This window comes from Cervus elaphus, unplaced genomic scaffold (assembly GCF_910594005.1).
Source record: "Cervus elaphus unplaced genomic scaffold, mCerEla1.1, whole genome shotgun sequence".
Taxonomy (NCBI): domain Eukaryota; kingdom Metazoa; phylum Chordata; class Mammalia; order Artiodactyla; family Cervidae; genus Cervus; species Cervus elaphus.
The window spans coordinates 1,754,846-1,769,846 of NW_025316787.1; positions in this window are offsets into that span (position 1 = coordinate 1,754,846).

Genomic DNA, 15,001 nt, shown 5'->3' on the forward strand with positions numbered 1-15,001 from the left:
CTGTGAAAAATGCGAGGAGCATGAAAAGGTGTGAGAAATGCGAAGAGCAAAAAAAAAAAAAAGACGAGGAGCCTGAAAAGGTGTGAAAAATGCGAGGAGCATGAAAAGGTGTGAAAATGCGAGGAGCATGAAAAGGTGTGAAAAATGCGAGGAGCATGAAAAGGTGTGAAATTTGCAAGGAGCATGAAAAGGAATGAAAAATGCGAGGAACATGAAAAGGTGTGAAAAATACGAGGAGCATGAAAAGGTGTGAAAAATACGAGGAGCATAAAAACGTGTGAAAATTTTGAGGAAAATGAAAAGCTGTCAAAAATTCTAGGAGCAAGTAAAGTGTGAAAAACACGAGGAGCATATAAAGGTGTGAAAAATGCGAGGAGCATGAAAAGGTGTGAAAATGCGAAGAGCAAAAAAAAAAAAGAAGTCGAGTAGCATGAAAAGGTGTGAAAAATGCGTGGAGCATAAAAAGGTGTGAAAATGCGAGGAGCATGAAAAAGTGTGAAAAATGCGAGGAGCATGAAAATGTGTGAAAAATTCATGAGCATGAAAAGGTGTGAAAAATGCGCGGAGCATGAAAAGGTGTGATAATTGCAAGGAGCATGAAAAAGTGTGAAAAATGCGAGGAGCATGAAAATGTGTGAAAATGTCAAGGAGCATGAAAAGGTGTCAAATATTGGAAGAGCATGAAAAGGTGTGAAAAATGCGAGGAGCATGAAAAGGTGTGAAAAATGCCAAGAGCAAAAAAAAAAAAAAAAAGACGAGGAGCATGGAAATGGTGTGAAAAATGCGAGGAGCATGAAAAGGTGTGAAAAATGCGAGGAGCATGAAAAGGTGTGAAAAATTCGAGGAACATGAAAAGGTGTGAAAAATACGAGCAGCATGAAAATGTGTGAAAATGTCAAGGAGCATGAAAAGGTGTCAAATATTGGAAGAGCATGAAAAGGTGTGAAAAATGCGAGGAGGATGAAAAGGTGTGAAAAATGCGAGGAGCAAAAAAAAAAAAAAGACGAGGAGCATGAAAAGCTGTGAAAAATGCGAGGAGCATGAAAAGGTGTGAGAAATGCGAAGAGCAAAAAAAAAAAAAAAGACGAGGAGCATGAAAAGGTGTGAAAAATGCGAGGAGCATGAAAAGGTGTGAAAATGCGAGGAGCATGAAAAGGTGTGAAAAATGCGAGGAGCATGAAAAGGTGTGAAAATTGCAAGGAGCATGAAAAGGAATGAAAAATGCGAGGAACATGAAAAGGTGTGAAAAATACGAGGAGCATGAAAAGGTGTGAAAAATGCGAGGAGCATAAAAACGTGTGAAAATTTTGAGGAAAATGAAAAGCTGTCAAAAATTCTAGGAGCAAGTAAAGTGTGAAAAACACGAGGAGCATATAAAGGTGTGAAAAATGCGAGGAGCATGAAAAGGTGTGAAAATGCGAAGAGCAAAAAAAAAAAAGAAGTCGAGTAGCATGAAAAGGTGTGAAAAATGCGTGGAGCATAAAAAGGTGTGAAAATGCGAGGAGCATGAAAAAGTGTGAAAAATGCGAGGAGCATGAAAATGTGTGAAAAATTCATGAGCATGAAAAGGTGTGAAAAATGCGCGGAGCATGAAAAGGTGTGATAATTGCAAGGAGCATGAAAAGGTGTGAAAAATGCGAGGAGCAAAAAAAAAAAAAGACGAGGAGCATGAAAAAGTGTGAAAAATGCGAGGAGCATGAAAATGTGTGAAAAATTCATGAGCATGAAAAGGTGTGAAAAATGCGAGGAGCATGAAAAGGTGTGAAAAATGCCAAGAGCAAAAAAAAAAAAAAAAAGACGAGGAGCATGGAAATGGTGTGAAAAATGCGAGGAGCATGAAAAGGTGTGAAAAATTCGAGGAACATGAAAAGGTGTGAAAAATACGAGCAGCATGAAAATGTGTGAAAATGTCAAGGAGCATGAAAAGGTGTCAAATATTGGAAGAGCATGAAAAGGTGTGAAAAATGCGAGGAGCATGAAAAGGTGTGAAAAATGCGAGGAGCAAAAAAAAAGACGGGGAGCATGAAAAGTTGTGAAAAATGCGAGGAGCATGAAAAGGTGTCAAAAATGCAGGGAGCATGAAAAGCTGTGAAAAATGCGAGGAGCTTGAAAAGGTGTGAGAAATGCGAAGAGCAAAAAAAAAAAAAAAGACGAGGAGCATGAAAAGGTGTGAAAAATGCGAGGAGCATGAAAAGGTGTGAAAATGCGAGGAGCATGAAAAGGTGTGAAAAATGCGAGGAGAATGAAAAGGTGTGAAATTTGCAATGAGCATGAAAAGGAGTGAAAAATGCGAGGAACATGAAAAGGTGTGAAAAATACGAGGAGCATGAAAACGTGTGAAAATTTCGAGGAAAATGAAAAGCTGTCAAAAATTCTAGGAGCAAGTAAAGTGTGAAAAACACGAGGAGCATATAAAGGTGTGAAAAATGCGAGGAGCATGAAAAGGTGTGAAAATTGCAAGGAGCATGAAAAGGAGTGAAAAATGCGAGGAGCAAAAAAAAAATACGATGAGCATGAAAAGGAGTGAAAAATGCGAGGAATGGAAAACGTGTGAAAAATGCGAGGAACATGTAAAGGTGTGAAAAATACGAGGAGCATGAAAACCTGTGAAAATTTCGAGGAAAATAAAAAGCTATCAAAAATTCTAGGAGCAAGTAAAGTGTGAAAAACACGAGGAGCATGAAAAGGTGAGAAAAATGCGAGGAGCATGAAAAGGTGTGAAAAATGCGAGGAGCAAAAAAAAAAAGACGGGGAGCATGAAAAGTTGTGAAAAATGCGAGGAGCATGAAAAGGTGTCAAAAATGCAGGGAGCATGAAAAGCTGTGAAAAATGCGAGGAGCATGAAAAGGTGTGAAACTTGCAAGGAGCATGAAAAGGAGTGAAAAATGCGAGGAACATGAAAAGGTGTGAAAAATACGAGGAGCATGAAAAGGTGTGAAAATGCGAAGAGCAAAAAAAAAAAGAAGTCGAGGAGCATGAAAAGGTGTGAAAAATGTGAGGAGCATGAAAAGGTGTGAAAATGCGAGGAGCATGAAAAAGTGTGAAAAATGCGCGGAGCATGAAAAGGTGTGAAAATTGCAAGGAGCATGAAAAGGTGTGAAAAATGCGAGGAGCAAAAAAAAAAAAAGACGAGGAGCATGAAAAAGTGTGAAAAATGCGAGGAGCATGAAAATGTGTGAAAAATTCATGAGCATGAAAAGGTGTGAAAAATGCGAGGAGCATGAAAAGGTGTGAAAAATGCCAAGAGCAAAAAAAAAAAAAAAAAAGACGAGGAGCATGGTAATGGTGTGAAAAATGCGAGGAGCATGAAAAGGTGTGAAAAATGTGAGGAGCATGAAAAGGTGTGAAAAATGCGAGGAGCATGAAAAGGTGTGAAAAATTCGAGGAACATTAAAAGGTGTGAAAAATACGAGCAGCATGAAAATGTGTGAAAATGTCAAGGAGCATGAAAAGGTGTCAAATATTGGAAGAGCATGAAAAGGTGTGAAAAATGCGAGGAGCATGAAAAGGTGTGAAAAATGCGAGGAGCAAAAAAAAAAAAGACGGCGAGCATGAAAAGTTGTGAAAAATGTGAGGAGCATGAAAAGGTGTCAAAAATGCAGGGAGCATGAAAAGCTGGGAAAAATGCGAGGAGCATGAAAAAGTGTGAGAAATGCGAAGAGCAAAAAAAAAAAAAAAGACGAGGAGCATGAAAAGGTGTGAAAAATGCGAGGAGCATGAAAAGGTGTGAAAATGCGAGGAGCATGAAAAGGTGTGAAAAATGCGAGGAGAATGAAAAGGTATGAAATTTGCAATGAGCATGAAAAGGAGTGAAAAATGCGAGGAACATGAAAAGGTGTGAAAAATACGAGGAGCATGAAAACATGTGAAAATTTCGAGGAAAATGAAAAGCTGTCAAAAATTCTAGGAGCAAGTAAAGTGTGAAAAACACGAGGAGCATATAAAGGTGTGAAAAATGCGAGGAGCATGAAAAGGTGTGAAAACTGCCAGGAGCATGAAAAGGTGTGAAAAATGCGAGGAGCATGAAAAGGTGTGAAAAATGTGAGGAGCATGAAAAGGTGTGAAAAATGCGAGGAGCATGAAAAGGTGTGAAAAATTCGAGGAACATGAAAAGGTGTGAAAAATACGAGCAGCATGAAAATGTGTGAAAATGTCAAGGAGCATGAAAAGGTGTCAAATATTGGAAGAGCATGAAAAGGTGTGAAAAATGCGAGGAGCATGAAAAGGTGTGAAAAATGCGAGGAGCAAAAAAAAAAAAAGACGGGGAGCATGAAAAGTTGTGAAAAATGCGAGGAGCATGAAAAGGTGTCAAAAATGCAGGGAGCATGAAAAGCTGTGAAAAATGCGAGGAGGATGAAAAAGTGTGAGAAATGCGAAGAGCAAAAAAAAAAAAAAGACGAGGAGCATGAAAAGGTGTGAAAAATGCGAGGAGCATGAAAAGGTGTGAAAATGCGAGGAGCATGAAAAGGTGTGAAAAATGCGAGGAGAATGAAAAGGTGGGAAATTTGCAATGAGCATGAAAAGGAGTGAAAAATGCGAGGAACATGAAAAGGTGTGAAAAATACGAGGAGCATGAAAACGTGTGAAAATTTCGAGGAAAATGAAAAGCTGTCAAAAATTCTAGGAGCAAGTAAAGTGTGAAAAACACGAGGAGCATATAAAGGTGTGAAAAATGCGAGGAGCATGAAAAGGTGTGAAAATTGCAAGGAGCATGAAAAGGAGTGAAAAATGCGAGGAGCAAAAAAAAAATAGGATGAGCATGAAAAGGAGTGAAAAATGCGAGGAATGGAAAACGTGTGAAAAATGCGAGGAACATGTAAAGGTGTGAAAAATACAAGGAGCATGAAAACCTGTGAAAATTTCGAGGAAAATAAAAAGCTATCAAAAACTCTAGGAGCAAGTAAAGTGTGAAAAACACGAGGAGCATGAAAAGGTGAGAAAAATGCGAGGAGCATGAAAAGGTGTGAAAAATGCAAAGAGCAAAAAAAAAAGACGAGGAGCATGAAAAGGTGTGAAAATTTCGAGGAAAATGAAAAGCTGGCAAAAATTCTAGGAGCATGAAAAGGTGTGAAAAATGCGAGGAGCATGAAAAGGTGTGAAAAATGCCAAGAGCAAAAAAAAAAAAAAAAGACGAGGAGTATGGAAATGGTGTGAAAAACGCGAGGAGCATGAAAAGGTGTGAAAAATGTGAGGAGCATGAAAAGGTGTGAAAAATGCGAGGCGCATGAAAAGGTGTGAAAAATTCGAGGAACATGAAAAGGTGTGAAAAATACGAGCAGCATGAAAAGGTGTGAAAATTTCAAGGAGCATGAAAAGATGTCAAATATTGGAAGAGCATGAAAAGGTGTGAAAAATGCTAGGAGCATGAAAAGGTGTGAAAAATGCGAGGAGCAAAAAAAAAAAAGACGAGGAGCATGAAAAGTTGTGAAAAATGCGAGGAGCATGAAAAGGTGTCAAAAAAGCAGGGAGCATGAAAAGCTGTGAAAAATGCGAGGAGCATGAAAATGTGTGAGAAATGTGAAGAGCAAAAAAAAAAAAACAGACGAGGAGCATGAAAAGGTGTGAAAAATGCGAGGAGAATGAAAAGGTGTGAAAATGCGAGGAGCATGAAAAGGTGTGAAAAATGCGAGGAGCATGAAAAGGTGTGAAATTTGCAAGGAGCATGAAAAGGAGTGAAAAATGCGAGGAACATGAAAAGGTGTGAAAAATACGAGGAGCATGAAAAGGTGTGAAATATACGAGGAGCATAAAAACGTGTGAAAATTTCGAGGAAAATGAAAAGCTGTCAAAAATTCTAGGAGCAAGTAAAGTGTGAAAAACACGAGGAGCATATAAAGGTGTGAAAAATGCGAGGAGCATGAAAAGGTGTGAAAATGCGAAGAGCAAAAAAAAAAAAGAAGTCGAGGAGCATGAAAAGGTGTGAAAAATGCGTGGAGCATGAAAAGGTGTGAAAATGCGAGGAGCATGAAAAGGTGTGAAAAATGCGCGGAGCATGAAAACGTGTGAAAATTGCAAGGAGCATGAAAATGTGTGAAAAATTCATGAGCATGAAAAGGTGTGAAAAATGCGAGGAGCATGAAAAGGTGTGAAAAATGCCAAGAGCAAAAAAAAAAAAAAAAAGACGAGGAGCATGGAAATGGTGTGAAAAATGCGAGGAGCATGAAATGGTGTGAAAAATGTGAGGAGCATGAAAAGGTGTGAAAAATGCGAGGAGCATGAAAAGGTGTGAAAAATTCGAGGAACATGAAAAGGTGTGAAAAATACGAGCAGCATGAAAATGTGTGAAAATGTCAAGGAGCATGAAAAGGTGTCAAATATTGGAAGAGCATGAAAAGGTGTGAAAAATGCGAGGAGCATGAAAAGGTGTGAAAAATGCGTGGAGCATGAAAAGGTGTGAAAATGCGAGGAGCATGAAAAGGTGTGAAAAATGCGCGGAGCATGAAAAGGTGTGAAAATTGCAAGGAGCATGAAAAGGTGTGAAAAATGCGAGGAGCATGAAAAGGTGTGAAAATGCGAGGAGCATGAAAAGGTGTGAAAAATGCGAGGAGCATGAAAAGGTGTGAAAAATATGAGGAGCATGAAAAGGTGTGAAAAATACGAGGAGCATAAAAACGTGTGAAAATTTCGAGGAAAATGAAAAGCTGTCAAAAATTCTAGGAGCAAGTAAAGTGTGAAAAACACGAGGAGCATATAAAGGTGTGAAAAATGCGAGGAGCATGAAAAGGTGTGAAAATGCGAAGAGCAAAAAAAAAAAAGAAGTCGAGGAGCATGAAAAGGTGTGAAAAATGCGTGGAGCATGAAAAGGTGTGAAAATGCGAGGAGCATGAAAAGGTGTGAAAAATGCGCGGAGCATGAAAATGTGTGAAAATTGCAAGGAGCATGAAAAGGTGTGAAAAATGCGAGGAGCAAAAAAAAAAAAAAAAGGACGAGGAGCATGAAAAAGTGTGAAAAATGCGAGGAGCATGAAAATGTGTGAAAAATTCATGAGCATGAAAAGGTGTGAAAAATGCGAGGAGAATGAAAAGGTGTGAAAAATGCGAAGAGCAAAAAAAAAAAAAAGACGAAGAGCATGAAAAGGTGTGAAAAATGCGAGGAGCATGAAAAGGTGTGAAAATTCGAGGAGCATGAAAAGGGGTGAAAAATGCGAGGAGCATGAAAAGGTGTGAAATTTGCAAGGAGCATGAAAAGGAGTGAAAAATGCGAGGAACATGAAAAGGTGTGAAAAATACGAGGAGCATGAAAAGGTGGGAAAAATACGAGGAGCATAAAAACGTGTGAAAATTTCGAGGAAAATGAAAAGCTGTCAAAAATTCTAGGAGCAAGTAAAGTGTGAAAAACACGAGGAGCATATAAAGGTGTGAAAAATGCGAGGAGCATGAAAAGGTGTGAAAATGCGAAGAGCAAAAAAAAAAAGAAGTCGAGGAGCATGAAAAGGTGTGAAAAATGCGTGGAGCATGAAAAGGTGTGAAAATGCGAGGAGCATGAAAAGGTGTGAAAAATGCGCGGAGCATGAAAAGGTGTGAAAATTGCAAGGAGCATGAAAAGGTGTGAAAAATGCGAGGAGCAAAAAAAAAAAAAGACGAGGAGCATGAAAAAGTGTGAAAAATGCGAGGAGCATGAAAAGGTGTGAAAAATTCATGAGCATGAAAAGGTGTGAAAAATGCGAGGAGCATGAAAAGGTGTGAAAAATGCCAAGAGCAAAAAAAAAAAAAAAAGACGAGGAGCATGGTAATGGTGTGAAAAATGCGAGGAGCATGAAAATGTGTGAAAAATTCATGAGCATGAAAACGTGTGAAAAATGCGAGGAGCATGAAAAGGTGTGAAAAATTCGAGGAACATTAAAAGGTGTGAAAAATACGAGCAGCATGAAAATGTGTGAAAATGTCAAGGAGCATGAAAAGGTTTCAAATATTGGAATAGCATGAAAAGGTGTGAAAAATGCGAGGAGCATGAAAAGGTGTGAAAAATGCGAGGAGCAAAAAAAAAAAAGACGGCGAGCATGAAAAGTTGTGAAAAATGTGAGGAGCATGAAAAGGTGTCAAAAATGCAGGGAGCATGAAAAGCTGTGAAAAATGCGAGGAGCATGAAAAAGTGTGAGAAATGCGAAGAGCAAAAAAAAAAAAAAAGACGAGGAGCATGAAAAGGTGTGAAAAATGCGAGGAGCATGAAAAGGTGTGAAAATGCGAGGAGCATGAAAAGGTGTGAAAAATGCGAGGAGAATGAAAAGGTATGAAATTTGCAATGAGCATGAAAAGGAGTGAAAAATGCGAGGAACATGAAAAGGTGTGAAAAATACGAGGAGCATGAAAACATGTGAAAATTTCGAGGAAAATGAAAAGCTGTCAAAAATTCTAGGAGCAAGTAAAGTGTGAAAAACACGAGGAGCATATAAAGGTGTGAAAAATGCGAGGAGCATGAAAAGGTGTGAAAACTGCCAGGAGCATGAAAAGGTGTGAAAAATGCGAGGAGCATGAAAAGGTGTGAAAAATGTGAGGAGCATGAAAAGGTGTGAAAAATGCGAGGAGCATGAAAAGGTGTGAAAAATTCGAGGAACATGAAAAGGTGTGAAAAATACGAGCAGCATGAAAATGTGTGAAAATGTCAAGGAGCATGAAAAGGTGTCAAATATTGGAAGAGCATGAAAAGGTGTGAAAAATGCGAGGAGCATGAAAAGGTGTGAAAAATGCGAGGAGCAAAAAAAAAAAAAGACGGGGAGCATGAAAAGTTGTGAAAAATGCGAGGAGCATGAAAAGGTGTCAAAAATGCAGGGAGCATGAAAAGCTGTGAAAAATGCGAGGAGGATGAAAAAGTGTGAGAAATGCGAAGAGCAAAAAAAAAAAAAGACGAGGAGCATGAAAAGGTGTGAAAAATGCGAGGAGCATGAAAAGGTGTGAAAATGCGAGGAGCATGAAAAGGTGTGAAAAATGCGAGGAGAATGAAAAGGTGGGAAATTTGCAATGAGCATGAAAAGGAGTGAAAAATGCGAGGAACATGAAAAGGTGTGAAAAATACGAGGAGCATGAAAACGTGTGAAAATTTCGAGGAAAATGAAAAGCTGTCAAAAATTCTAGGAGCAAGTAAAGTGTGAAAAACACGAGGAGCATATAAAGGTGTGAAAAATGCGAGGAGCATGAAAAGGTGTGAAAATTGCAAGGAGCATGAAAAGGAGTGAAAAATGCAAGGAGCAAAAAAAAATAGGATGAGCATGAAAAGGAGTGAAAAATGCGAGGAATGGAAAACGTGTGAAAAATGCGAGGAACATGTAAAGGTGTGAAAAATACAAGGAGCATGAAAACCTGTGAAAATTTCGAGGAAAATAAAAAGCTATCAAAAACTCTAGGAGCAAGTAAAGTGTGAAAAACACGAGGAGCATGAAAAGGTGAGAAAAATGCGAGGAGCATGAAAAGGTGTGAAAAATGCAAAGAGCAAAAAAAAAAAGACGAGGAGCATGAAAAGGTGTGAAAATTTCGAGGAAAATGAAAAGCTGGCAAAAATTCTAGGAGCATGAAAAGGTGTGAAAAATGCGAGGAGCATGAAAAGGTGTGAAAAATGCGAGGAGCAAAAAAAAAAAAAGACGGGGAGCACGAAAAGTTGTGAAAAATGCGAGGAGCATGAAAAGGTGTCAAAAATGCAGGGAGCATGAAAAGCTGTGAAAAATGCGAGGAGGATGAAAAAGTGTGAGAAATGCGAAGAGCAAAAAAAAAAAAAGACGAGGAGCATGAAAAGGTGTGAAAAATGCGAGGAGCATGAAAAGGTGTGAAAAATGCGAGGAGCAAAAAAAAAAAAAGACGGGGAGCATGAAAAGTTGTGAAAAATGCGAGGAGCATGAAAAGGTGTCAAAAATGCAGGGAGCATGAAAAGCTGTGAAAAATGCGAGGAGGATGAAAAAGTGTGAGAAATGCGAAGAGCAAAAAAAAAAAAAGACGAGGAGCATGAAAAGGTGTGAAAAATGCGAGGAGCATGAAAAGGTGTGAAAATGCGAGGAGCATGAAAAGGTGTGAAAAATGCGAGGAGAATGAAAAGGTGGGAAATTTGCAATGAGCATGAAAAGGAGTGAAAAATGCGAGGAACATGAAAAGGTGTGAAAAATACGAGGAGCATGAAAACGTGTGAAAATTTCGAGGAAAATGAAAAGCTGTCAAAAATTCTAGGAGCAAGTAAAGTGTGAAAAACACGAGGAGCATATAAAGGTGTGAAAAATGCGAGGAGCATGAAAAGGTGTGAAAATTGCAAGGAGCATGAAAAGGAGTGAAAAATGCGAGGAGCAAAAAAAAAATAGGATGAGCATGAAAAGGAGTGAAAAATGCGAGGAATGGAAAACGTGTGAAAAATGCGAGGAACATGTAAAGGTGTGAAAAATACAAGGAGCATGAAAACCTGTGAAAATTTCGAGGAAAATAAAAAGCTATCAAAAACTCTAGGAGCAAGTAAATTGTGAAAAACACGAGGAGCATGAAAAGGTGAGAAAAATGCGAGGAGCATGAAAAGGTGTGAAAAATGCAAAGAGCAAAAAAAAAAAGACGAGGAGCATGAAAAGGTGTGAAAATTTCGAGGAAAATGAAAAGCTGGCAAAAATTCTAGGAGCATGAAAAGGTGTGAAAAATGCGAGGAGCATGAAAAGGTGTGAAAAATGCCAAGAGCAAAAAAAAAAAAAAAAGACGAGGAGTATGGAAATGGTGTGAAAAACGCGAGGAGCATTAAAAGTGTGAAAAATGTGAGGAGCATGAAAAGGTGTGAAAAATGCGAGGCGCATGAAAAGGTGTGAAAAATTCGAGGAACATGAAAAGGTGTGAAAAATACGAGCAGCATGAAAAGGTGTGAAAATTTCAAGGAGCATGAAAAGATGTCAAATATTGGAAGAGCATGAAAAGGTGTGAAAAATGCTAGGAGCATGAAAAGGTGTGAAAAATGCGAGGAGCAAAAAAAAAAAAGACGAGGAGCATGAAAAGTTGTGAAAAATGCGAGGAGCATGAAAAGGTGTCAAAAAAGCAGGGAGCATGAAAAGCTGTGAAAAATGCGAGGAGCATGAAAATGTGTGAGAAATGTGAAGAGCAAAAAAAAAAAAACAGACGAGGAGCATGAAAAGGTGTGAAAAATGCGAGGAGAATGAAAAGGTGTGAAAATGCGAGGAGCATGAAAAGGTGTGAAAAATGCGAGGAGCATGAAAAGGTGTGAAATTTGCAAGGAGCATGAAAAGGAGTGAAAAATGCGAGGAACATGAAAAGGTGTGAAAAATACGAGGAGCATGAAAAGGTGTGAAATATACGAGGAGCATAAAAACGTGTGAAAATTTCGAGGAAAATGAAAAGCTGTCAAAAATTCTAGGAGCAAGTAAAGTGTGAAAAACACGAGGAGCATATAAAGGTGTGAAAAATGCGAGGAGCATGAAAAGGTGTGAAAATGCGAAGAGCAAAAAAAAAAAAGAAGTCGAGGAGCATGAAAAGGTGTGAAAAATGCGTGGAGCATGAAAAGGTGTGAAAATGCGAGGAGCATGAAAAGGTGTGAAAAATGCGCGGAGCATGAAAACGTGTGAAAATTGCAAGGAGCATGAAAATGTGTGAAAAATTCATGAGCATGAAAAGGTGTGAAAAATGCGAGGAGCATGAAAAGGTGTGAAAAATGCCAAGAGCAAAAAAAAAAAAAAAAAGACGAGGAGCATGGAAATGGTGTGAAAAATGCGAGGAGCATGAAATGGTGTGAAAAATGTGAGGAGCATGAAAAGGTGTGAAAAATGCGAGGAGCATGAAAAGGTGTGAAAAATTCGAGGAACATGAAAAGGTGTGAAAAATACGAGCAGCATGAAAATGTGTGAAAATGTCAAGGAGCATGAAAAGGTGTCAAATATTGGAAGAGCATGAAAAGGTGTGAAAAATGCGAGGAGCATGAAAAGGTGTGAAAAATGCGTGGAGCATGAAAAGGTGTGAAAATGCGAGGAGCATGAAAAGGTGTGAAAAATGCGCGGAGCATGAAAAGGTGTGAAAATTGCAAGGAGCATGAAAAGGTGTGAAAAATGCGAGGAGCATGAAAAGGTGTGAAAATGCGAGGAGCATGAAAAGGTGTGAAAAATGCGAGGAGCATGAAAAGGTGTGAAAAATATGAGGAGCATGAAAAGGTGTGAAAAATACGAGGAGCATAAAAACGTGTGAAAATTTCGAGGAAAATGAAAAGCTGTCAAAAATTCTAGGAGCAAGTAAAGTGTGAAAAACACGAGGAGCATATAAAGGTGTGAAAAATGCGAGGAGCATGAAAAGGTGTGAAAATGCGAAGAGCAAAAAAAAAAAAGAAGTCGAGGAGCATGAAAAGGTGTGAAAAATGCGTGGAGCATGAAAAGGTGTGAAAATGCGAGGAGCATGAAAAGGTGTGAAAAATGCGCGGAGCATGAAAATGTGTGAAAATTGCAAGGAGCATGAAAAGGTGTGAAAAATGCGAGGAGCAAAAAAAAAAAAAAAAAGGACGAGGAGCATGAAAAAGTGTGAAAAATGCGAGGAGCATGAAAATGTGTGAAAAATTAATGAGCATGAAAAGGTGTGAAAAATGCGAGGAGAATGAAAAGGTGTGAAAAATGCGAAGAGCAAAAAAAAAAAAAGACGAAGAGCATGAAAAGGTGTGAAAAATGCGAGGAGCATGAAAAGGTGTGAAAATGCGAGGAGCATGAAAAGGTGTGAAAAATGCGAGGAGCATGAAAAGGTGTGAAATTTGCAAGGAGCATGAAAAGGAGTGAAAAATGCGAGGAACATGAAAAGGTGTGAAAAATACGAGGAGCATGAAAAGGTGGGAAAAATACGAGGAGCATAAAAACGTGTGAAAATTTCGAGGAAAATGAAAAGCTGTCAAAAATTCTAGGAGCAAGTAAAGTGTGAAAAACACGAGGAGCATATAAAGGTGTGAAAAATGCGAGGAGCATGAAAAGGTGTGAAAATGCGAAGAGCAAAAAAAAAAAGAAGTCGAGGAGCATGAAAAGGTGTGAAAAATGCGTGGAGCATGAAAAGGTGTGAAAATGCGAGGAGCATGAAAAGGTGTGAAAAATGCGCGGAGCATGAAAAGGTGTGAAAATTGCAAGGAGCATGAAAAGGTGTGAAAAATGCGAGGAGCAAAAAAAAAAAAAAGACGAGGAGCATGAAAAAGTGTGAAAAATGCGAGGAGCATGAAAATGTGTGAAAAATTCATGAGCATGAAAAGGTGTGAAAAATGCGAGGAGCATGAAAAGGTGTGAAAAATGCCAAGAGCAAAAAAAAAAAAAAAAAGACGAGGAGGATGGTAAAGGTGTGAAAAATGCGAGGAGCATGAAAAGGTGTGAAAAATGTGAGGAGCATGAAAAGGTGTGAAAAATGCGAGGAGCATGAAAAGGTGTGAAAAATTCGAGGAACATTAAAAGGTGTGAAAAATACGAGCAGCATGAAAATGTGTGAAAATGTCAAGGAGCATGAAAAGGTGTCAAATATTGGAATAGCATGAAAAGGTGTGAAAAATGCGAGGAGCATGAAAAGGTGTGAAAAATGCGAGGAGCAAAAAAAAAAAAGACGGCGAGCATGAAAAGTTGTGAAAAATGTGAGGAGCATGAAAAGGTGTCAAAAATGCAGGGAGCATGAAAAGCTGTGAAAAATGCGAGGAGCATGAAAAAGTGTGAGAAATGCGAAGAGCAAAAAAAAAAAAAAAAAGACGAGGAGCATGAAAAGGTGTGAAAAATGCGAGGAGCATGAAAAGGTGTGAAAATGCGAGGAGCATGAAAAGGTGTGAAAAATGCGAGGAGAATGAAAAGGTATGAAATTTGCAATGAGCATGAAAAGGAGTGAAAAATGCGAGGAACATGAAAAGGTGTGAAAAATACGAGGAGCATGAAAACATGTGAAAATTTCGAGGAAAATGAAAAGCTGTCAAAAATTCTAGGAGCAAGTAAAGTGTGAAAAACACGAGGAGCATATAAAGGTGTGAAAAATGCGAGGAGCATGAAAAGGTGTGAAAACTGCCAGGAGCATGAAAAGGTGTGAAAAATGCGAGGAGCATGAAAAGGTGTGAAAAATGTGAGGAGCATGAAAAGGTGTGAAAAATGCGAGGAGCATGAAAAGGTGTGAAAAATTCGAGGAACATGAAAAGGTGTGAAAAATACGAGCAGCATGAAAATGTGTGAAAATGTCAAGGAGCATGAAAAGGTGTCAAATATTGGAAGAGCATGAAAAGGTGTGAAAAATGCGAGGAGCATGAAAAGGTGTGAAAAATGCAAGGAGCAAAAAAAAAAAAAGACGGGGAGCATGAAAAGTTGTGAAAAATGCGAGGAGCATGAAAAGGTGTCAAAAATGCAGGGAGCATGAAAAGCTGTGAAAAATGCGAGGAGGATGAAAAAGTGTGAGAAATGCGAAGAGCAAAAAAAAAAAAAGACGAGGAGCATGAAAAGGTGTGAAAAATGCGAGGAGCATGAAAAGGTGTGAAAATGCGAGGAGCATGAAAAGGTGTGAAAAATGCGAGGAGAATGAAAAGGTGGGAAATTTGCAATGAGCATGAAAAGGAGTGAAAAATGCGAGGAACATGAAAAGGTGTGAAAAATACGAGGAGCATGAAAACGTGTGAAAATTTCGAGGAAAATGAAAAGCTGTCAAAAATTCTAGGAGCAAGTAAAGTGTGAAAAACACGAGGAGCATATAAAGGTGTGAAAAATGCGAGGAGCATGAAAAGGTGTGAAAATTGCAAGGAGCATGAAAAGGAGTGAAAAATGCGAGGAGCAAAAAAAAAATAGGATGAGCATGAAAAGGAGTGAAAAATGCGAGGAATGGAAAACGTGTGAAAAATGCGAGGAACATGTAAAGGTGTGAAAAATACAAGGAGCATGAAAACCTGTGAAAATTTCGAGGAAAATAAAAAGCTATCAAAAACTCTAGGAGCAAGTAAAGTGTGAAAAACACGAGGAGCATGAAAAGGTGAGAAAAATGCGAGGAGCATGAAAAGGTGTGAAAAATGCAAAGAGCAAAAAAAAAAAGACGAGGAGCATGAAAAGGTGTGAAAATTT